The 21,974-nt window shown below is 49.9% G+C and overlaps 1 protein-coding gene across 6 annotated transcripts in view; it reads left to right on the top strand.

Annotated features, from left to right (window-relative positions):
* CUX2 (cut like homeobox 2) overlaps positions 1-21,974 on the top strand; it is a 325,354-nt gene that overhangs the window by 107,627 nt on the left and 195,753 nt on the right. Inside the window, exon 1 of one of the 6 annotated variants that reach the window (XM_059139081.1) lies at positions 16,375-16,516. The exons of the other annotated variants lie outside the window; for them this stretch is intronic. The gene's annotated coding sequence lies outside the window, so the exon portion shown is untranslated. Of the gene's footprint in view, positions 1-16,374; positions 16,517-21,974 lie in introns of those variants that run through there. 6 annotated transcript variants of the gene reach the window in all.

Genomic DNA, 21,974 nt, shown 5'->3' with positions numbered 1-21,974 from the left:
ACGTGGAGCTTGGTAGCATCTCTGTTTTTGCTCACGCTGTGCACAGAGCAGTTCAGGCTTCTGCACTGAGTTCAGGAGAAGGGGAAAAGTGGAAATCGCAACGGATCATTTAAGGCAAAACTAAAGGATTGGAATCAGTCCAACAAAAGACTGATGGCCTGACTTGGGTTTGCCTTTAGGGGATTTTCTGGATTCGAAACTTCAGTGAAAAAAGGTGTTTGAATTAGTTCATTATCTCTTGGACATCTACTGTATGACAAATATTGTGCTGAGTATTTTGCGGGGAGAGATGACCGAGACCAGCCAGGTTTTCCAGAGTCTGAGAGAACCCATAAGCAGCAGTGAGCAGAGTGGACAGGGCATGTGGTCTAGGGGAAATTGAAGCCAAGGGCACAGGAGCAGAGGAAAGACAGATTAGATCAGCTGGGGGGCCTGGGAGAAAGGATAGGGCCCTCATACAAACCTTGAAAGCTGGAAGGCTTGACAGGCTGACAGACGGAGGAGTGTACAGCATGGGTGAGGGCCTGGAGGTAGGAAGGTCAGGACCAAGCCTGGGAAGCGCTAAACAGGCCAGCTTGGCTCATGCATGTAAGGGAGATGGGGGTTAGGCTGTGGGAAGGGAGGGTCCTGAATGTCAAGAGGAGATGCTAAGTAGCTTTGTGGGCCATAGGTAGCCCTAGAAGGTGTTTGAGCAATAAAGTGAAATGTTTGGAGCTTTGCTTAAAAGGTTCTTTTGATCACAAAATTTCTCAACCTCCACACTCTTGGCGACATTTTGGACCATTTGGTTGTGGGGGATGTCCTGTGCATTGTAGGATGTTTAGCAGCATCCCTGATTTCTACCTACTGTCTTCCTCCTAAATGAGACAACCAAAAATATCTCCAGATATTGCCAAGTGTCCCTTGGCGGGCACAGTAGCCCCCACCTGAGAACCACTGTGTCAGATTGAGGGGGAGCAGGGAGTCCAGCCAGGGAGCAGCCAGAATGCTGGTGAACGGTGATAGAGCCCAGAAGTAGGGCAGGAATGGAGAGGGAGGACGCAGGTGCTCAAGGCCTTTGAGAACAGGACTAGAGGGCCAGTGATGAAAAGGTCAGGGAGACCATGGAGAAGAAGAATGTTGGAGTCTGGTGTTCCAGGGTCCAGGATCCAAAGTCCAGAGCCCCATGGGTCCAAGGAGCTAGGGGTAAATGGAAAAGGAAGAAGAACCTTTGGGGTGCAGAGGGCTTGGGGAACCCAGAACCCATGCATCTTGGGGTATCTCTGGGCCTTGATACAAAGTGGAGTCTTGCTAAGGGGGGAGGGTGGTATTGTTGAATGAAGGAATGAATGAAGCATTTTATTAAAAGGACTGAAATCCAGGAGGAAACTTAAAGACTGTTTTCTATGCCATTAGTGCATACCTACTGGATGCACGTAGATGGACCCTGGGGACCTGTGTGGCCTCTGATCTCCTGAAATTATTGCCCAGTTGAGGAGCGGGCGCTGAACAAGCAAATGCCTAGATTATAATAAATCCGTGGTAATGGATGGCACTCAGTGCCAAGGAAGGGAAGCACGAAGGAGCTTAGGTGATGGGAGCCAAGGTCGGGACCAGCCCAGCAGCTGGTCAGGGGCTGCCATTAATGGGGTGGCCCACATTTGGCTCAAGAACCTGCTCATTCAAGGTCGCTTTGGTGGGAGCAGAGTGACAAGCCACCCGTGGCACAGGAGAACAGTGGGAGCAGAGCAGACAACAGGATGAGTACTGGGAATAACTAGGGAAAGCTTCGAGGAGCCGAGAACAGAAAGCGGAGTAGAAGTTTGCAGGGGTAAGTGTGAGGGAACAACAAATGCAAAGGTATCATAGCTGTGCTTGGCAGAGACCAGGGCTTATGAGGAAATAGAGCCTTGACCCATCTCCTTAAACCTTATAAATAAATGTGATTTCCCTCCGGGCTTCCAACACTGAGGACCTACTTGGTGGTTTGGTGTGGTTGGTTGTATCTGGGGCGGTGGGTGTTCTCAGAATGCTGATTTTCTCCTCTCCTTTTCTCCCATCTCTACCCAGTCTGTGTTTTCAAGGGAGCAGGTGGAGGGGCCCACAGACCCCCTGCCCCCTTACACCTTAGCAGTTGGCAACCTGTGGATATTTTAGAGAGCGTGGTTTTTAGTTGCTTCAGTGTACTGCTGGAGAGAGAAAACTTAACTCCCGCCCCCTGCTTTTTTTTTTTTTAATAAGACCAATTTAAAAAAAAATTTTTTCCCCAGAGCAGGCCACCGGCTATTTCAGAAATAGTAAACAGGAGTCAGCGCCAGGGCATAAGTGGTCGGTTTTAATTAGAACATTAAAGTATTTTAACGCTTACACTTTATATTTTTGCGAACTTGATTATATAGCATTTTAAATACCTGTGAACGTTTTAAGGACTCTTGGCGATGAATTATTTGCAATTTCACAGGAAACTTCTATTTTAAAAGCAAAACGGTATGCAAGTGGCTGTGGAGGCTTGGCAGCAGCAACTACACTGTATAATGAGGAGCCACGTGCTGGGGGGTTGGCAGACAGCCCGCCGTCATCCAGGCTTCCTGGCGACCCCCTTCTGGAGAGGCTCCTGCTGGGTACAGGGGATTTGTGGAAGCCTTAGGATCTCTGTCCTTAGGATCTCTGTCCCCAGAATGCATCTCAAGAGTGTCCCTCAGCGCCCCCCCCCCCCCGCCCCTTGGGGTGACCGCTCCCCACCCAGCATCCAAAGGAGGCTTCTTAAAACACAAAGCAGTTTTGTCACTCAGTTGCTGAGAAACTTTCAGAGGAAAGTCAAAGCTCACATCAGAGGCTCCAGGCCATGGGCAGTTGGCCCTGTTGACCTAGCCCTGTTGTCCCTCATGTCACTGCAGCCCAGCCACACAGGCCTTCTCGTCGTCCTTTTATGCTCTGAATGTTAGGGAGCCTCTCCTATGTGCTAATCCTTTTCTGGACCCTGGTGATGTAACAGTGAGCGGGCCAGCCCGCAGAATTCCCTGTCCTCGCGGAGCTGCCCTGCTGCTCAAGAGAGAGGGGTGGCAAGGAAACAGATGAACACTGGGTGTGAGAGGGTGGGGAGGGGTGCTGGTTTGATGGGGGCGAGGGTATTAGGACAGGATTAAGAGGCGACATTTATTTATTTATTTAGTTAGTTAGTTATTTTTAAAGATTTTATTTATTTATTTGGCAAAGAGAGACACAGCGAGAGAGGAAACACAAGCAGGGGGAGTGGGAGAGGGAGAAGCAGGCTTCCTGCTGAGCAGGGAGCCCGATGTGGGGCTTGATCCCAGGACCCTGGGATCATGACCTGAGTTGAGGGCAGATGCTTAATGACTGAGCCACCAGGCGCTCCAAGAGACGACATTTAAAGGCTTGAATTGATGCGAGAGAGCAAGCCGGTGATGTGCTAGAGTTGGCTTGTGCAGGGTCATGAGAGCCAATTACCCTCAACTCTTCCCGGCTTCTTGTTCAGTGACATCTGGCTGGTTGCTTGGCTTCCGCCGTGGTGGGAGTATTTACACCATGGAAATGGCAGATGCTACAAGTGAGGACTTTTTTTTCCCAGAGAGCTGCTTATGAAGCATTTACCAGCACACATGTGGAACAGGTCATGCAGAAAGCCTGGGAGATGTTCCAGGCATTCCCTATGGGGGAATGTGTTTGGAAGACTTGAGGCACATCATGAATGGGACTAAGTGAGTAATAGGGAATGTGAAAGGAGACAAAGCCAGAGAGTTCCTTAAATGTTTTTGGTTTCTGAAAAGCTTGTTTGTGGCCCTGGACCTTTGCACATGGTATTCTCTGCCCGGATGCTCTTCAATTGCTGGTTAATTCAATTCCCATCTCCTCCCAGAGAGGCCCTCTCTGATATTTTTTTTTTTTTTTTTTTTTTTTTTTTTTGCTAAAGCACATTTTCCCCTCTTTATTCTTTTATCAGCACCCTCTGGTGCCCTTCCTAGTAGTTGTTTCAATTTGTAATTGGATATTGGGTTATTTATTAAGTTAGAGTCTGTGTCCCCTATTGAAGTGTAAGCTCTGAGAAATTTTCTTGCTCCCTGCTGTCTTCTTACCTTCCAGTAAGGGTCCAGCCCAATTCTGGTTGCATAATTCTTAGGTACCTTATACTTAACCTGGAAGCAACGTGGAAGCAAGTTGAGACTTCTCTAATAATGGGCACAATAATCATGTCCCCCAGCTGTCAACCCCTGTCAGTGAGAAAGAACAAGCTTTCTGCTCCTGTTGAAGACTTTGGAAACATTGGAGGTTAAATATTCCTATTACATCATGACTGGCATCTTCATTGTCATGAGAGCAGTGGATGTCAGGAGTTTAAGACATAAAAGGAAGTTTATTTCATGATGGAGAAAGGACCCAGCCTATTGGCATCTGGGACCATTTGGCCAAAGGCACATTGAGGAGAGAAAAACGTTTTGATCCCAGGCAATAGGGTTGACTGACCTGATTATTTCGTTTTATAATGACGAGAGCTTAGAACATTGAGTGAGGTGATCAGCACTTAGGTCTTTCATAGTTAATGAGGAACTGTCCACTTTATATTGGAAACAGTCACTGTCCGGGACCCTTAATGAGGTGTGTGGTAACAGGAGGAGAAGACTGTTAACATCGCAGAAGTGTGTGTAGACCAAAGAGGAAGATGACTCCTTGTTGAGGCCATGAAATCACTACCCTCTGTCTTTGAGGGTTCAAATCCTGTCCCTGCTCTTCCCAGCTATATGCTCTTTGTCAAATTGTTTAGCCTCTTATGACTCAGTTTTCCCTCTGTAAAATGAACTAATAGTGTAGTTGTCTCAGGGAGTAGTTTATAGTTAAAAGTTAAATCCTTAAGAGGATTCAAAGTGCTGTATATGACACATCTCAGAACAATTCAGAACCTGGTCAACACTCAAGAAATGTTGCTGTTATTTGAGCTATCAGGAGATGGCGTTGGTGCTTCCAAAACCTGTGAAATGGGAACATTGTAGGCTTGTTCCAGTATAACAAGGACCTTCCTAAAGAAGACGCCCTGAATGAAAAGTTGCTACAGAATTTTCTGGCTCTTCATCTTGAGGCAGTACAGGTTTAACAAGAAGGTAATGGACTCAAATGATTATCACTTGACCCTCCTCGTAGGAGCAGTTACTAAATTTATCACTAATCAGTGAACTTTATCCATTTCTGTGTATTGCTGGAGAGTAGACTTCGCTAGAAATCATCTGCTCAGTTATTCAGTTTTGCATTACTGGGGAGGGCAGGGGTCTTTTCTTCATTTACTGTTCTATCCTTAATGTCAGAACAGTACCTACACATAGTAAGTGCTCAGTAAATATTTGTCAAAGGAATGAGATCATATGCCTGTAGGATTTAAAACTGAAAGACAATATTCCAGAGAAGTGGAAACTTAATCTCACCCCAACACCTGCGCATGTGTGTTCACAGCAGCATTATTCATAATAGTCCTAAAACAGCAGCCCAGATGTTCTTCAGCATGTCAGTGGTTGAACACACTGTGGTACATCCATACCATGGAACACTACTCAGCAATTAAAAGGAACGAACTATTGATAAGCTAACAACTTGAATGAATCTTGAAGGAATTCTATGGTGTGAAAAAAAGCCAGTCCCCAAAAAGATGACATACTGGATGATTCCAGTTATATAGCATTCTTAAGACCCAGAAAAATGGAGAACAGATTAGTGGTTATAGAAATAGAGAATGGGATGGGAACAGGGAGGGAAGCAGGTATGGTTATAAAAGGACGACATGTGGGGGACCCTTGTGGTGATGGAAATATTCTGTATCTCGACTGTATCAATGTCAGTATCCTGATTGTAACTGACTGTGTACCACCATTTTTGCAAGTTATTACCGTGGGCGGAAGTGGATAAAAGGTACAGGAGAGCTCTGCATTTGTTGCTATGACTATGTATGAGTCGACAATGATCTCACAATAAAATGTTCAATTTTTTTTTTTAAGATTTTATATATTTATTTGACAGAGGGTGACAGAGAGAGAGGGAACACAAGTAGGGGGAGTGGGAGACGGAGAAGCAGACTCCTCACTGAGCAGGGAGCCCCATGTGGGGTTCAATCCCAGGACCCTGAGATCATGACCTGGGCTGAAGGCAGATGCTCAACCAGTTGAGCCACCCAGGTGCCCCAAAATGTTCAATTTTTTTTAAAAGTAAAGGAGTAAAAGCATTTCATCAAATATTGGAAATGCAATGGACTTAACCCCTTAACATTAACTCAGATCTTTCCAGCAGCTGCACGAAGTAGTTAGGGAAGGAAACAGGCTTAGAGAGGTTAAGGGACTTGTCTGAAGATACACAGCTGGCAAATGGTGGAGATGGGACTCAGACCTAGGAGTGTCTGGCCCAAAACCCTGAGTTCTTTCCTCTAGATCTGCAGCTCTGAGTCTGTGTGGTTTGGATGCCAAGCAGAGCCAAGAAGCTTACCTCCTTCGTGCATCATCATATGATGTCTGACCACGGAGCTGGGTACCATAGCTGGTCTCTTAAATGACTGACAGCTCTATAGGAAAGAGATAGCTGAGAGTCGGCCTGGGTTTCCCCAGAAGCCTGACTGCTCCTAAATGACCTGCTGACTCAGGAGTCCTGATCCCCTTCCAGACCTTCCCTGCCTTATGCGAGGATGTCAGGTGTACAGTGTTGGTGTTTTGTGTCCATTTTACAGCTGGGGAGACAAAGGCACAGGAAAGAAGAAGAACTGGGGGTTATTTCAAGTGGAACAAGTATGGTCCTCTCCAGCTCTAGCACATGGGTGCTGATCATAGTTCCTTTTATCTGTGCTGTACCGTTGCTGTTTCCAGCACATCTGCCCCGTGGTGTGGTGGCCAGAGCCACAGGCAAAGTCTGGCATTGCTGAGATCAAGTGTTTGTCCTGCACATCACCAGACTTTGCAAAGCCTAGGACAAGTGCCTTTTTTTCTCCAAGGCTCTCTTTTATCATCTGGGAATGGGGGTAATAATGAAGATTAAATAAGAAAACAGAGAACATTTTGTAGGGAACAGCAGTCCCTGGCAGTGTCTGTGGTCTAATTGGGAGCTCTGATCTGTCTGCCCTGGGGCGCAGAGCTCTGAACAGAGTATGCTGAGAGGAGCTTTGCTCCTCTCCAGATAATCTGTGCTCCTTCCCGGGATAATCTTCCCTGGCATGGCTCCTTGGGGCCCGTGTTCCCCTCACCTGAGTTCTCCTTAGCTGTTGGTTTCCTGAGTAGGAGGCACATGCTGTCAAAGGGGCCACCCAGAGAATCTGGGAGGCTTCCTGTAGGAGGCAACATTTAAGCCGCAAGCTGGAAGATGACTGGGTGTTGCCAGGTGAGTGAGAGGAAGGAGAGGGAAAGGAATTCCAGGGAAAGGGAACAGCAGATACAAAGGCTCAGAGGTCAGAAGTTTCAGGTGCTTTGGGAAACTGACACCAGGGCATTAATGCTTGAACAGTAAATAGGCCCAAAGCCTAACTCAGTCACCCTGGCCCTCAGTCTCTTCTGGAGGGATCCCAGGGTGCTTGTGGCCAGGTAAGGAATTTAGACTTCATCTTGAGGGCTTGAAAGAAGAGTGATAACAGCTAGACCTACACTTGAGAAAAGTGACGCTGGCTGTCCTGTGGAGTGGAGAGGAGCAGAGGCAAGCCTCAAGTGGAGGCTAGGAGGCCAGGGTGGGGGCTGCTGCCGTGTCTTGGCAAGCAGCCACAGGGGTCTGGAGCAGTATTGTGGGAGGAAACTTGGGTCAAAGTCTGTGGAATTGACAGAGCTCTGCGAGGGACCAGAAGAAGGAGCATCTTGGGTGAACCAGATTTTTGACTTGCATTCTAGGCGAGGTCACTTACAGGAGGCCCCTCTTACCTTTCTGTTCCATGATCTCATCTGTAAAATAGGGGTAGTTCCCATCTCCCCATCTCTTGGCATCTTTGGTCTCTGTGAGGGTCAAATGAAATGCTCCTGGAGCTGTTGCCCCACAGGGAGCAACAAAAACCCCAAATCCCAGACCCCACCCAGAGGCCTTGACTGTCCCCAGGGGAACAAGGTCCTTGATGCTGAAGACACAATTCTCTTATTTTGTCCGGTGGTTTTCCAAATGTGCCGCAACCTGACCAGCATAATACAGATATACCAACTATCGCTTCTTTTCTTTCTTTTAATGGTGAAGACTGGCTTTGGGCTCTCCTCCCTTTTCCTGCTTATTGAGAAATAGTACCCTCATCAAATAGCAGGCTCCGCAGCAAGTGCAAACCGGCATTTATTTTTTTTTTTAAAGATTTTATTTATTGATTGATTCGACACAGAGAGAGATCACAAGTAGGCAGAAAGAGAGGGTGAAGCAGACTCCTGCCAAGAGAGAGCCCGATGCAGGGCTCGATCCCAGGACCCTGAGATCACGATCGGAGCTGAAGGCAGAGGCTTAACCCACTGAGCCACCCAGGTGCCCCCAAACCAGCATTTATGAAGCACCTACTGTGTGCCAAGGCCTTTCTTTGTGATACCTGCTTCTCTTTCTTCTAGATTAAGAAGTGATGGAGTCCAACAGATTGGGCTTTGTGTCTATCTGTGCCATGCCCTAGCTAACTCCAGCTACTCCCAGCCTTAATTTGCCCATCTGTGTAAGGGGTCCCTCTAGTCTCACCTCAAGAAGGTGGCTGAAGAAGATAGTGCTCCTGCTTCTGACAGGAACCAGGTGACTGGGCACAGTGCCTGGGACAGAGAATGGCTTCTGTAAGAGGCAACTGACAATAAATAACCGGTGAGGCTAGCCTTGTTGTTCCTGTTCAGAGGAGGAAAGTGAGATTTATAGCCCCAAAGCTGCTATAGTGGATATCCTGACTCAGCCGTGCCCTTTCCAGGAAGGCCTGGAGGAGACACAGCAGGGGTCATGGCAGACTGGATGGCCTGTGCGGCCCCAGAACCTCGTCCTGGTTCTCCAGCCAAGAGGGCCCATTTTTATTTTCATCCCAGCTAGTCTGGAACCAAAAGTCTAGACAATTGTCACCGTGGTTCTGTGCACATTTTATAGAATAGCACTGTATTAGCTTCCGAGGGCTGCCATGACAAAATACCATCAACTGGGGGGCTTAAAACAACAGGAATGTATTCTGTCATAGTTCTGGAGGTCAGAAGTCTGGAATCCTTCTCAAGGCTGTAGGGGAGGATCCCTCCTTGCCCCTTCTAGCTCCTGGTGGCCGCCGGCCATCCTTGGCATTCCTTGGCTTGTGGCTGCACCACTCCAGTTTCTGCCTCCGTTGTCACGTGGCTGTCTTCTCTGTGTGTCTATTCTCTTTGTCATTGGATTTAGGGCTCAACCTAATCCAGTATGAGCTCATCTTTACTAATTGTGTCTGCAAAGACCCTTTTTCCCAGTAAGGTCACAGTGTGAGGTTCCAGGTAGAAGTAAATTCTGGGGGGACGCTACTCTTCCCAGTACAAACTTCTTTAGAAAATGTCGTGAGGATCTTACTTGCTCTGAGCTTTGTATGGAGTTCTGTGGAGAAGTGAGGAAGAGGTATGGGGATGGTGCCCACCCCCGCTCCCCCACAGCCAGGAAGTGTCAGTCCTAAATATGAAGCTGACAGCAAAGCTGAGACCTGAAGTCTTCAGTGCAGTTGGCCTGGTCAGTCAGGAAGAGGAGCAGAAGAGGCTTCTCAGTGGGGCTGCACTGAGGCCTGGGGCTGTTCATCCTTCCTTCCTTGGTCTTTGACAACTCGGTTCTGACCCGAACCTCAATTTTCCACTCTGAGAATTGGGGATAATAACAGCACCTTCCCTTCTAGGTGGTTGTGAAGACATCACATATGACTTTAATGCTAGAGACTGCCGAGTCCCAGGTCTTACTGTTTGGAAAGAGAATCTGGAACCGGGGCAAAGGCCGTGACCTGAAGTGGTGTGCCTAGAACCGGGTTGGCTGTACTGCTCTAAGAGCAGTGCTTCCTCCTATCAGATCTAGCCCTAGTCTCTGCCAGCCCTTGGCAAGGAGGGGCTGAGCCCTTTAAGTAGAATTAACGAGTATGAATCTAGAAGCGAATCTTCTCAGTGACCCTGTGAGGCAGAGACTGCCGCAAGTCCCCTTTCACAGGAAAGGAAACTGAGGCTTGGGCAAATTTAAGTTACCAGCCCAAGGCTGCACAGCTAGAAGGTGGTAGAGTTGAAATTCAAATACAGGTACATTCAAGTTCACTTCTATGCTTCCCTTTCCCTGACTTAAGTTCCTCCATGCCTCAGTTTCCCCATCTCCAAAATGGTGTCTCCTTCAGGTTCCCCGCTTAGAGGACCCCAGCTCTGGCAGAACTGTGCTGAGTCTGAGGCCCAAAGGGTTACATAAATCCTCATTTGCCCAGACAGGTATCTCAGCTTCCCCATCTCCTGTCCCTCACACCACAGCAACTTGAGATTTTTACACAGACGGGAAGTGTGTGTGGAGAACAAGCGTGTGTATATGTGTGCCTGTGTGTGTGTGTGTGTGTGTGTGTGTGTTTGCAACAAATATTTTATAATAGACAAGCCTCGTCTGCCACTTCTAAAAGTAGTGAAAAAAAAAAAAAACCCACTTTGAGTAAGTAAAAATAACCTGGAGGCTGAGTCACTGAAGTCACTGAACTCAGCCGGAACCGGCTGCCCTGGCTGTGGCTGCTTGGGCACGCCAAGGGGCAGTAGTTGGGCCCAGAAATTTGGGGACGGCCCCCTGAGGTTTTAGGGGGAGAAGTCCCAGTGGTTAGTTTGCAGGTGAGATAACTGTCCGTCTACCTTTTTTACCCCCAAGCATTAGGGAAATGTCTCCCTGAGATGCTGCATCATCTTTCTCTTTTAAAAATGACTTGACAATTGATAATTTTGCCCTAGTGCTGGGCACCTTACAGCTTTTATTTCTTGGAGGCCAAACATTGATGTTGTGTGAAATGGGAGCTTGGTGGAGCCTTTGTGCGGATCTCGAGCTTCCTGAAAAATTTATTTACTGTGACTGTGATCCGCAGGAGCGAATTGATGTTTATCTATAGTCGTTTGCGCCAGCAAGGAGGGGAAAAATGCATAACTGCACTTTCCTCGGAGGTCTTGCGAGGCTGTTTAAATAAGTATCTAATAGTGAACTTTCAATAGCAGACAGGCAGCTTGATGGACAGGGTACAGCGTATTATTAACCATAAGCAGGCTTAATCTTTCCCCCATGTTTTAGAAGAAGCTTTATAACCTTCTGGCCAAGGAATTCATGAGGACCAGGTATTTGAAGCTAAGCAAAATTATCCTGGCCGTTCCAGTGGCAGAATCGATAATTCCGAGAGCCTCATGGAAGAGGGGAAGCAGAGGCTGCAGCTGGGCCTCGAGTAAGCAGCTCCGGCCATCCCGTTGTAGCTGGAAGGTCAGGAGAAGTTTACAGGGGCCTGGAGCTAGCAGGGGGAGGCAAGGGTCATGCCAAGAGCCTGGCTTTCCTGCCAAGTAAGTACCTTCGGTCGCCTCCACGTTGAAGGGTCTGTGGGGTCAGGGAATGGAGGTGTGTGTCTTCCTACTGGGCCCCGGTTAGAACAGTGCTCAGCTGTTCGGTGGCACACACCATTTTAAGCAATAGAAGGGATTTACTTCATTGTCCGATAGGCCTCTTTTGCCCGTCTGTACAGAAATTTTGTTGCAGCCTGGAATGCATCTTGTTTAACCAGGAGGGCTTTCTTGATCTCTGGGAGGTGGTGAACTCTTTTTATTATAAAGTCCCCTCCTGGTCCCCTACCTGGGGACTCAGGACCCCCTCAGGAGTGATGGAGCCTTCAGTTTCTGTTTTTCAGTTTTCTGTTTTTAGCTGGTCAGCTGCAAGAGCGCAGGGACTCCTCATGTTCACCACAGTGTCCCCAGCCCTGAACAAACACTACCTTGAGTTGAATGATTGGCGTGGCTTTTGCTGAGGAGGAAAGAATTGTGGTTAAGAGCATGAAGGTCAGACTTTGGGATCAAATTCTGGTCTGTTACCTGCTGTGTGTTTTCAGCCAAGTGGTTGCCCTCTCTGTGTCTTTGTTTCCCTGTCTGTAAGAAGGGATAAGGAGGGAGATGACTTTACCTTTTTCAATCTCAGTTTCCTGTTTGTAGAATAAGTTTAACAATGCTAACTTCTTGAAAGTTCTACTGAAGAGTAAATGAGAGAATGTTGGTGGAGGAGCCAGCATAAGGTCCAGTATAAAGATGGTGTTCAGTATTTATGGCTGTCACTATTATGAGTGTTTGATTAATATCACTATTGTTACAGTCGTCACTACTTTTGCTCTTCATGACCCAAGGGCACTCATAGCCTCTGTCCATTTTGTCTGCTTTGAGCACTGTTGCTGTCTTTCAAGGTCTGAAAACCATAATGGGGGGCATGCTGAGACCTGTACAGAGTCAGGAAACGCTGGTCTAAAGTGATTGGCCCTGGAAGTGCCCTGGAATGAGCCACCGCCTCCCCCCCAACCCCCCACTTCCCCCGCCACCCACCCTCACCCACCCCACCACCCCCCACCCCGGGCCCATAAACTGTGGCAGCTCTCTGCTTCACAAAAAGCTCTTTGCTGGAGTTGTGATCTGCCTCCAGAGCTCAGGCCCTGAGCCCCCAACCCCCACCCTTTCCTCCAGGAAGGGCACAGGGGCTGGGAGTTTTCATGTCCCCCAGAACAAGATAGAGCTGGTAGCAAATCCAGGGGCAGGAGGCACGATGAGAGCTGCTCATGGATGAGTGCCAGCTCCTGGCTTAGCCACTGGGCATGCTCCCCACAATGTGCCCCCCACCCTCCACCCCACACCCAACTCCCCAGTGTGGAGACTCAGGAGCTGCCTGGCACTCTGAACATTATCACCAGAGGCCGGTTAGCACTCCTGTGGCTACTCAGAGGGTGCAAAGCGGAGCCTTTCTGGGTGGGTATGGGGCTGGGACCATGGTCTCAAGTTTCCTAACTGCCCAGGCCAAGTCTCTTTGTCCATCCTGAGCTGCTGTCTTCCCCTCTGGCCTTTCTTCCTGCTCTCCAGAAGCTAGTTAGGTTTACCTAAATTATTGTCGTAAGGCTCCCCACACATAGAGCGGAGCAGAGCAGGAGGCCAGGCCCCATGCTGGGTGTTCTCTGTGTGGGATCTCAGGAGTTAGTATTTACACCCATTTTCCAGGTGAGAGAATTGAGGCTCAGAGGGGTGAAGTCCCTTGCCCCAGGCCTCATGGCATTCCAATCATCTGCCCTTCTCTGATGTCTTAAGTCTCCACTTCTCAGCCCATCTCCAGCTTCCTTCTTCCCTTTGGAAGGCACTCCGTTTTGTGAGTGGAGCTGGAATTGTCCGGGAGACCCAGCCAGAGGAGGCAGGGTGGGAGCGCAGCAAAGGTCTTGCCTTCAGAGGGTGAGTTTCTTTCCTCAAGATAAAGTATCAAATCCTGAAAGTAGGGTTTTGCCAACCCAGTGGACAGAGCATAGTACCCCTGGGTGTCTGTACTCAGGATCTTTCCTGTCGCCTTTTCAGGGTCCCACCTGTCTTTAAAAACCTACACATGAGGGGCGCCTGGGTGGCTCAGTGGATTAAGCCGCTGCCTTCGGCTCAGGTCATGATCTCAGTGTCCAGGGATCGAGCCCCGCATCGGGCCCTCTGCTCAGCCTGCCTCAGCCCCCCTCTGTCTCTGCCTGCCTCTCTGCCTACTTGTGATCTCTCTCTGTCAAATAAAATAAATAAAATCTTTTTTAAAAAACCAACCAAACAAAAAAAACAAACCTACACATGAGGTTAGCCTCATGCTAACCCTGTCCTGACTACTGCTGACAAAGCAGGATAGTAGTGGGGGTCACGGGGGCATGCAGCATGGAACTCGGACCCGTGTTGTTCCGGGCTGAGTGTGAGCAGCTCAGATACTCACATGCCTGTGTCGTGGGGATGAGCCCCATCATCTCCCCACCCACCCCACACCCCTCCCCCATCTCTGTGTTCTCTGAGGGACCCTTCCCCCCACCGCTCACATGCTGATCCCTAAGCCCTCTACTTCCAGACTGGAGCACGAAGAGTTGGGGATGAAGCAGAGGCATCTGGATCTTTCGTTTTGGCTTGATTTATGAGAAACAAACTAATATGAGCGCTTATAGCAAGGCACCAGGCCGCAAGGGGAGCTTAAAAATTATATTCATCACAGCAGTAATCACTAATACATATTAATGTGTCTACTCTGGGCCAGATCTGCAGAACCCCTAGTTAAATAAGATGGGACTCCTACTCTCAAGAGGGTCACCAGGGAGAGAAGACCCCCCCCAACAAAGACCCCCCCCCCCCCCCCACAGCCCAAGATGGAGGTTTTCTGTGGCATAGGTTACACACTGTATGGGTTCATGGAGAGGCAGGAGCTGAGAAGGAGTGGCAAAGGAACTGTTTGCAGCGGGCTGGAAAAATGAGTTTGCCAGGCAGGGAATTAGCGTGGCCATTCTACACCAAGGAACAGTATCCGACATAGGGAACAGCCTGGGCACTCGCAAAGAGGTTGAGAACCAGGGGCATTGAGGACTGGTGGATCATTTAATTGGGGATCAAGATAAGCTTGGAGCAGGTGGTGGGTTTTCAGATCAGGCCTCTCAGGCCACTCAGTCAGGTTTGGGCTTTTCCTGATGGCTCAGGGTGAGGACTGCGGGGCGGGGCGTCGGGGGCAGCAGAGGCGGATGTCAGTACTAAGAGCTACAGAAGCCGTGTAGGGGTTTGAGCCGGGAGTGGCAGTAACAAGACCCATTGACTTTTGCAGAGACGTCAGGCTGCTGTGGGGAGGAGGGATCCTCAGGTAAAAACCATCAGGAAGCTGGGGAGGGGCTTCTGCTGCCATCTAGGTCTGCGTCAAGGGGGCCTGGGCCCGGTGGTGGCACTAGGCCGCCCAGGAGAAGGCCAGTGTAGGGACGTTTCAGAGGGAGATTCAGGAAGCCCTGGAGGGAGGCTGTTGCGAGCCATCTGCTGACATTTCTCTTTCCCACCCCACAGTTTTACGCTTGGGATCTATGGAGCCTCAGTTGGTAAGAGAGTGATGTGTAAACAGTTGGAAATGGCTGGAGGGGGTTGCAGCCCCAGCCCCAGGGCAGGGTTTAGAAGAGCTGGGAGCCAATGTTTTGTCCTCTCCCTAGCAAGGACTTAGGTTCCTTTCCTGGTTTCTCTGTGCGACTGACTGCAAAGAAGGAAGACGGTGAGCCGTGCCCTCGCCAGCAGAAGCTGTTTGTTCATTTATGTTCTCAGCATCCACCTCTCGGGCTTATTATGCTGTGGCCAGCACAGGGAGACCTGGTGAGCACGGCGTACTGCTCCCTGCCCTTGGGGAGCCCCCAGTCATAGCTGCCAGAGCCAGACTGCAGACAGGCAGGTGGAAGCAGCTGGTGCAGAGCTGTCCCCTAAGCAGGGAGCCCAGGGGCCTGTGGGTGCTGAGGAGTGGTGCTCAACAAAATCTGGGAGGCTGAGGATGCTGCCTGAGGAGGCTGCCTGCATTATAGCTCCATGAAAGCAGGAACTGGGCTGCCCCCTTCAGTATGGGATCCCCAGACCCCAACAATCTGGGGTGAAGCAACTGGAAGCTGAGACCTGAAGGAGAAATCAGGCACAGCTTTGAGGGAGAGATGGGAACATGGGTTGTGGGAGGAGGGAACAGCAAGGGCAAAGGCTCAGAGGTGGGCTCTGCAGAAGTCACCTGTGTAGAGTGCCTCGGGCCTCTGGCGTGAGCATGGTGAGGGAAGAGCTGAGGCGGGAGGCTAGATTATACATTTTGGGGTCTGGCCCTCTAAGCTCATAAAAATAGCTCATTTCCCTCTCCAGACTAGCATGTGGTTTCCCTTCTCCCTTAAGTCCTCACCAAGCCTAGAAATCAGATTGGGTCACTACCAGGGGGTGTGAGCTGAGATTCGAGTTTACAGGCGAGTTTGCAGGCAGGGCCAGCTGTGGGGTGGGTGGGTGGGGGGGGAACAGCGCCCCAGTTCACTCCCAGCCCCTCGGTCGTTGGGGGGTAGGCCCGCCATTTGAAAGCTGCTGTTCTTGTGTGGGGTGCTCATATCGGAGGTCAGGGTTGGATCCTGACTGGAGTGGGAGAGCGCTCTTCAGGGGAGGTTTGGGGCTATCTCTTTGCTTGATCCAATATGTCATCCCTGGCATAAATAAAACCCAGCTGGCTGGCAGGTCCCTAGGTCGTCACCCCTCATGCAGGGTGAGCTGCAGGCTTGGGGTGTAAGGCCTGGGACCCTGCATCCCCTCACCACCCAGGCTGGCCTGCGAGTGGCCCAGCAGGCGAGGTACCGTCTGGCTGGATGGAGAGCCAAAGAGGTAATGCTAATGTCTTTTAAAATTAGAATGAAAATGTTTATTGCAGAGAGCAGAACCTGCGTCAGCGCGGAGTCCTGTGGGAAGGGGACTGCTTTATCGCAGCCTTTCGGTTTTATTTTTGCACATTCGCTTTTTATTTGCTGGTGGTGCTGCTTGACAGGCCCTTAGAGTGGGCTTGGCTGCCAGGCCAGGGCTGGGAGGACAGCACCGCCGCCTGCGTCTGGACCATCCTGCCCGGGGTGAGTGCCAGGGCCTGCCTTCGGTTGGGAGATCTTGGGGGTGTGAGAGCAGGAGGCTGTGACTTTGTGTGTGTGTGTCCATGTGTCTGTGTGTGCGTCCAGCCCGGTATGTGGACACAGGTGGCTCCCTGGGCGTTTTTCTCTGTGTGCATCGTGTCTCTGGGGGGTTGTCCACGCGCAAGACCAAGTGTGGATCTTTGTGGGTCTATGTTCTTGAGTTGTGTGTGTGTGTTTGGGAGGTGGCCATGGGTGTAACTGGGTGTGGCTGGGTATGGGTCTGGGCGTGTTTCTCGGGACTCTACATGGCTTTTTCTGTGTGTGAATGTGTGTGGGCATCTTGGGGAAGCACATGTGTGTGTGACCATGGGTCTATATGCCCATGTGTGTGTGTATGGGTGTGCACATGAGTGTGAGGGAAGGTGTGTGTACATGTGATAATGTGAGAATGCATTTGAACATGTGGGAATGCGTGGGAGAGTGCATCACATGGGGAGCGTGTGCTGTGCACAGGCACACTGCATGTGAGAGCATGTCGTGTGTGAGCATACATGGCATGTGAGAGTGTGAGCCAGGCTATGCGTGGGTATACACTGGGAGAGAATACATGACAGCATGTGTCGTGACCATGTTGCATGTGGGAGTGTGTCGTGTGTGAGCGCACACTGTGTGAGCCTGAACTGTGTTGCCGTGTGTGCACACGTGTGAGAGAATGTACGAGCGTGTGTGTGGTGACCACTTGCACGTGAGAGCGTGGATGGCGCTGTCCTGTCCTCTGGCCTGTGGAGCCTCCAGAAAAGCCATCCTTGGGTCAGAGCCTGGCGGGATCCTCCCCGGTTTGGGAACACAGCACTGCAGCACTGGCGACAGGCAACGAGCCTCCCCGCTGGATCCGGCTTGGGTCAGAGACTCAGGGAACCTCCAGATGCCTCTGGGGTTTGTAGCATTTTTAACCCACCCTGCTCCAGCGGAAATGTTTGACAAGCTTTACCTCTGGGCCATACAGCAATGGGTGTTTTGTTTGTGGGAGGGATGCTGCTTTCTCAATATAAAGTTATGGTACAGAATGTGCTTTTCAAGGCATACCTGCACCCAAAAATGGGAGCCCCTGCTAGACGGTTGCAGGTCTGGCCCGGGGCAGGCTGGTGCCTTGGGCTGGTTTCTCTGTGCCGGGTGGTGGGGGCTCTGGCCACAGCCCTAGAGATGGCCAGGGCTCCCCAAGAGGAGCCCTGAAACTTCCCCCCAACATGGCGCAGCCAGCCACAGTCATTTCTCTAGGGCAGAAAACCCATGCCCTGCAGGGAACCTGGTGGCTGTGGGGCTTTTCCATGGGGCCAGAGGAACCTCTTTTCAGTCCCTGTCCCCATCTGGTTCACCTCCTCATCATTGGGATTTGTCTTTTGTGGTAACACCTCTGCAAGGTGAAGTGGCTGGTGTGGAGGAGTCAGATTTTATGGAGTAGAAACCAGGTGCTGTGCAAAATTTAATGCAATCGGAAACCAGTTTTGAATGCAGATCTGAAGCCTGGCTTCAAAGGCTGTGTGGCCTTGAGCATGTTGCTCAGCTTCTCTGAGCTTCAGTCTTCTTGTCTGTGAAACAGGAAGCATGATAGTGGCAGCCTCAAGGCTGTCTCTGACTGGTTACCTCAGGTGCTTTCGTGAACATGGCTGATTTGTGTGGGCTGAACAGCTTCAGTTTGGTGTATCTTACCTGTGTGTGATCGTAGACAGGTCATTTTTTCTGTGCCTCAGTTTGCTTATCTGTAAAATTGGGCTAATAATAGTGCCTACTGCATGGGATGTTGTGAGGGTTAAAGTCCTTACCTTACATAAAAGGTTAGCATGAGTGCTGTAGAGCTAGAGCTGTTGTTATTTCTGGAATGCCTGAATCCAGATTAAAACATTCCATCGGCACACGATATCATCATCATTTTTTTTTAACCCAACTTGTAACCTGCTCTTTCTGCAGTCTTGCCCCCTCTGTGTTGTCAGGCGGCTGCTATGTGCCAGGCACCGGGCTAGGAGTGCCAGGGGGCACGTGGCATGGCTTCTAGGGTGCTTGTCCCATGGGGGAGGGGAGCTGGGCCACATGCTACTGCTCATCTTTCCTCCGACGATTTGGCAAGCAGGTACAGTCTTGGGTGAACCCACTCTGGGTAGTAGCCAGGGGCAGGAGCCAGCCGGCAAGAGAGCCACCTGGCAGTTCTCCCTGCCAGGGTGAATCCAGCAGGCTGTAGGCACCCAAAACTGTTTTGTGCACTTGTCAAAAGGCGACTGGCATTTGAGCATCCGTGTCAGACAGCAGAGGGAGAGCCGCGTATGGAAGGGAATTTCCACTGAGCCGGGCCCCACATGGTACCCGGAGCCCACCTGCCTTATACCATGTCAGACACGCTGAGGATGAATTACCTGGTGTAGAGGGGCGGAGCCCTTCACATGGACAAGGCCATGTGCTACAACACTTTGTACGAGTTAGCTCATCTAGCATTTGTAGAAGACCCCTTGAAGTCCGTCCTGCTTCTCTCTACATTAACAAAGGAGAAAGCTGAGGTTTGGAGATGTTTTGGAATCTTTCAGATCTGGGTAGAAATCCTGCTTCCTCCAGTTTCTGGGTGACTTTGGGCCACTTCCTTAACCTCTCTGAGCCTCCAGTTCCCATTGCTTAGGGTTGCAGCAAGGATTCAATGAAACAGTATAGATAAAACATTTAGCCTGGCATCTGGCATGGTAATGATTTCTTTTAAAAGACTATTGTAATTATTACTGTTTTACCTTTTTGCAAGGCAGTCCTTGCCAGTATAATAGAAATATTGACGAGATTCAACTCTGATGCCTTGATGTCTATGGGACTGGATGGGGGGGGGGATTATTTTTGTTTTAGTTCAAAACATTTTATTATATCACTAGATAAGTTTGTGAGTTTCCTGCCTAGAGGAGATAATATTCCTATCATAAAGATTTGATTGGCTTGTGGGGATCGAACCTCTTCTATCTCATTGAGAAGGAGCTCTGCCGGGTTTTTGCCCCAGTGCCCAGTCCTATAACCAGACTCATTCAGACACTTGGATCAACAGGTCTGCTGTGTAGTAGTTGTTGAGTACATGCTTGTTAGATGAGTGGATGGATTGTGTTCCTGAGCTTACTGCGGCGAAAGGGAAGATTGGATTCAGGCACAATCTGGTAGCTTCCCACAGAAGGTGGGGGCCTGATCTGGACATCTGTCCTCCAGCAATGAGCACTTTGCAGAGCTGTGGGTGCCTGGAACATCTCCTAGAGTTAATCACCTAACTATGATTGTGATGGCCAGAGGTAGAGGAGCTGGCAGAAAATTGAGACATTAACACATAACTCCAAGACCAGGGGATGGGTTTGAGGCAATGAACATGACCTCAACAGACAGGCGGTGCAGTGACTTTGGGGGAGGAGGAACGTCATTCATTCTTCCTATGAATATTTCTGTGCTCAGTGCTGGGATGCCTGGAGACACTTTGTGGGACCAAGTGAAAGGGAAGAACTGATGCATGAATCTCAAATAGACTTTTCAGGGACAGTGTCACAGTGAGGGAGAATCAGGGGCACTCTCTACTATCATGGGTAGGATTCTTGTGGTTGTGTGTGAGAGAAACTCACCTGGAAACAGCTTAAACAGAAAAGGATTTTTATTGCCTCACATGACGTGAAAGTTTCAAGTCACTAACTTCAGGCATGGCTGTATCCAGCTGCTCAAACAATGTTCTGTCATCCTGTTCGTCTCCTGGTTCGGCTTTCCTCTGTGTAGGTGCAGTTTGTTCTCGGCCAGGGTTTTCTCCTAGCAGCTGTGTTGCACCAGCGTAGCAACTGCCAGGGAAAGAAAGTACCTCCTTCCCAGTAGTTCTGTCTAACAAAAGCCCCACAATCCATTGTATTTGGACCACCTTAGAGACCATGCACTTGCCCGTGCTCTTCTGACCCCCAGGAGTGTCCTCCTCCTCTCTTCCACCTATCTCAAACCTGCGCGCCCTTGAAATCCTGCTTGAGGTCCATAGCTGCCACCTTTTCTTTTTGCCTTTATTGTCTTTTGTATTTTTTCTCTCTCTTAGGACACTTTTTTTTTTTTTTTTTTTTTTGCTTTGTATCTAATTCAGCTATGTTCTACCCGCACTGTGTTCATATCAGGCCAGGGTCCCTAGCAGACCAGAGTTTCCTTTCTTGCCTTTCTTTCCTCTCCCCCACCCCATGCCCGATATAAAAGATAGGAAGGGTGCCTAATAATGCCTACTGATGGACCTGGGGTATTGAATTTAGAAGCCAAATCCCAGGATGACTCATGGGGGGTGGGTCAGCAGGGTCCAAAGGGAACCCCAGGAATTGTCTAGCTGAACCCAGCCATTTTTGGTTGAGTCCCAAAGCCTTGACCTCACCCAGGCCAGTTGGGGAGGTGGGAATGGGGGAAGGTGTCCGATTCAGAGGCCAGGCTCTCCCAGGTTCAAATCCTGGCTTTGTGCCCTCTGGCTGTGTGTTGTGGGGCAAGTTGCTTCACCTCTCTTTGCTACGAGTTCCTCCTTTGTAAAATAAGATAATTCACACAGCGCATGTAAGGGAAGGACCCAGCCCACAGTGCATGCTGGTGCTTGTTGATTCCAGCGTTATCCGTACTGTTACTGCTGTACTGTTTTCAGAGTCACAATAGAAAGGGGGATTATGAACTCAATAGATAGATTTAACAGGAGGAAACAGCTGCCCAGGGAGCTTCAGAGACACCCCAAGATTACAGAGCACCAAGTGGGCCCCTGCCCCACTTACAACCCTAACTTCTGCTTCAGCCCTTGCTCTTTACCCAGACTGTCTTTTTGGGAGCCACCGTGGCCTTCAGAGCATGTCAGTGCTTCTTCACAAGGAAGGACTGGAGTGTGGGGGCCTTGTGGCTCATGCAGAGGGTGAATGGGACCTCAGCCTTGGTGGCTTCTCTTGAAACACTGTTTCTCCTGGCCAGGTGTCCACTGCCATGTCCTATGGCCGACTGTCCTCTAAGCAGCTGCCTTTGACCAATCAGCCCTGTCAGCATCTCATCACTGCCCCAGAACAGACCAGGGAAACAGACGGAGGACTGAGCGGTCCCTGCACGGAGAAGAGCCTGCTGCCCCCCCCACGTGGCGCCGTGCCCGTCTGTGTAAAGATGCATCGTCTGCTCTTCTCCCCCGGCACTCTTATTTCTTTCCGCTGCCTCAGAAATATTTGGGGGTGATTAAAAGGAAATGTTCTTTTAACTATAATGAAATGGGGTTTGGGGGTTTTGGAATAATCGGCTGTGGCCTTGGGGGCCGATGTTGGTTGATTTGATAACTGAATTGATAGGCAACAAGTATTGATTTCTCTCCCCCTCTTCCCAGGAAGGTGACTCAGTGAAGGGGAGATGTTTTGAAATTCAGGGGAGAGCTGCTATGGGAAGCCAGAAAGCTGTGTGTCTGTGTGTGTACGCTCTC

The sequence above is a fragment of the Mustela lutreola genome, chromosome 11, assembly GCF_030435805.1.
Source record: "Mustela lutreola isolate mMusLut2 chromosome 11, mMusLut2.pri, whole genome shotgun sequence".
In the NCBI taxonomy this organism is placed as follows: Eukaryota; Metazoa; Chordata; class Mammalia; order Carnivora; family Mustelidae; genus Mustela; species Mustela lutreola.
Note: the sequence above shows the minus strand (reverse complement) of the source record. Positions and strands in the feature narration are given on the sequence as shown.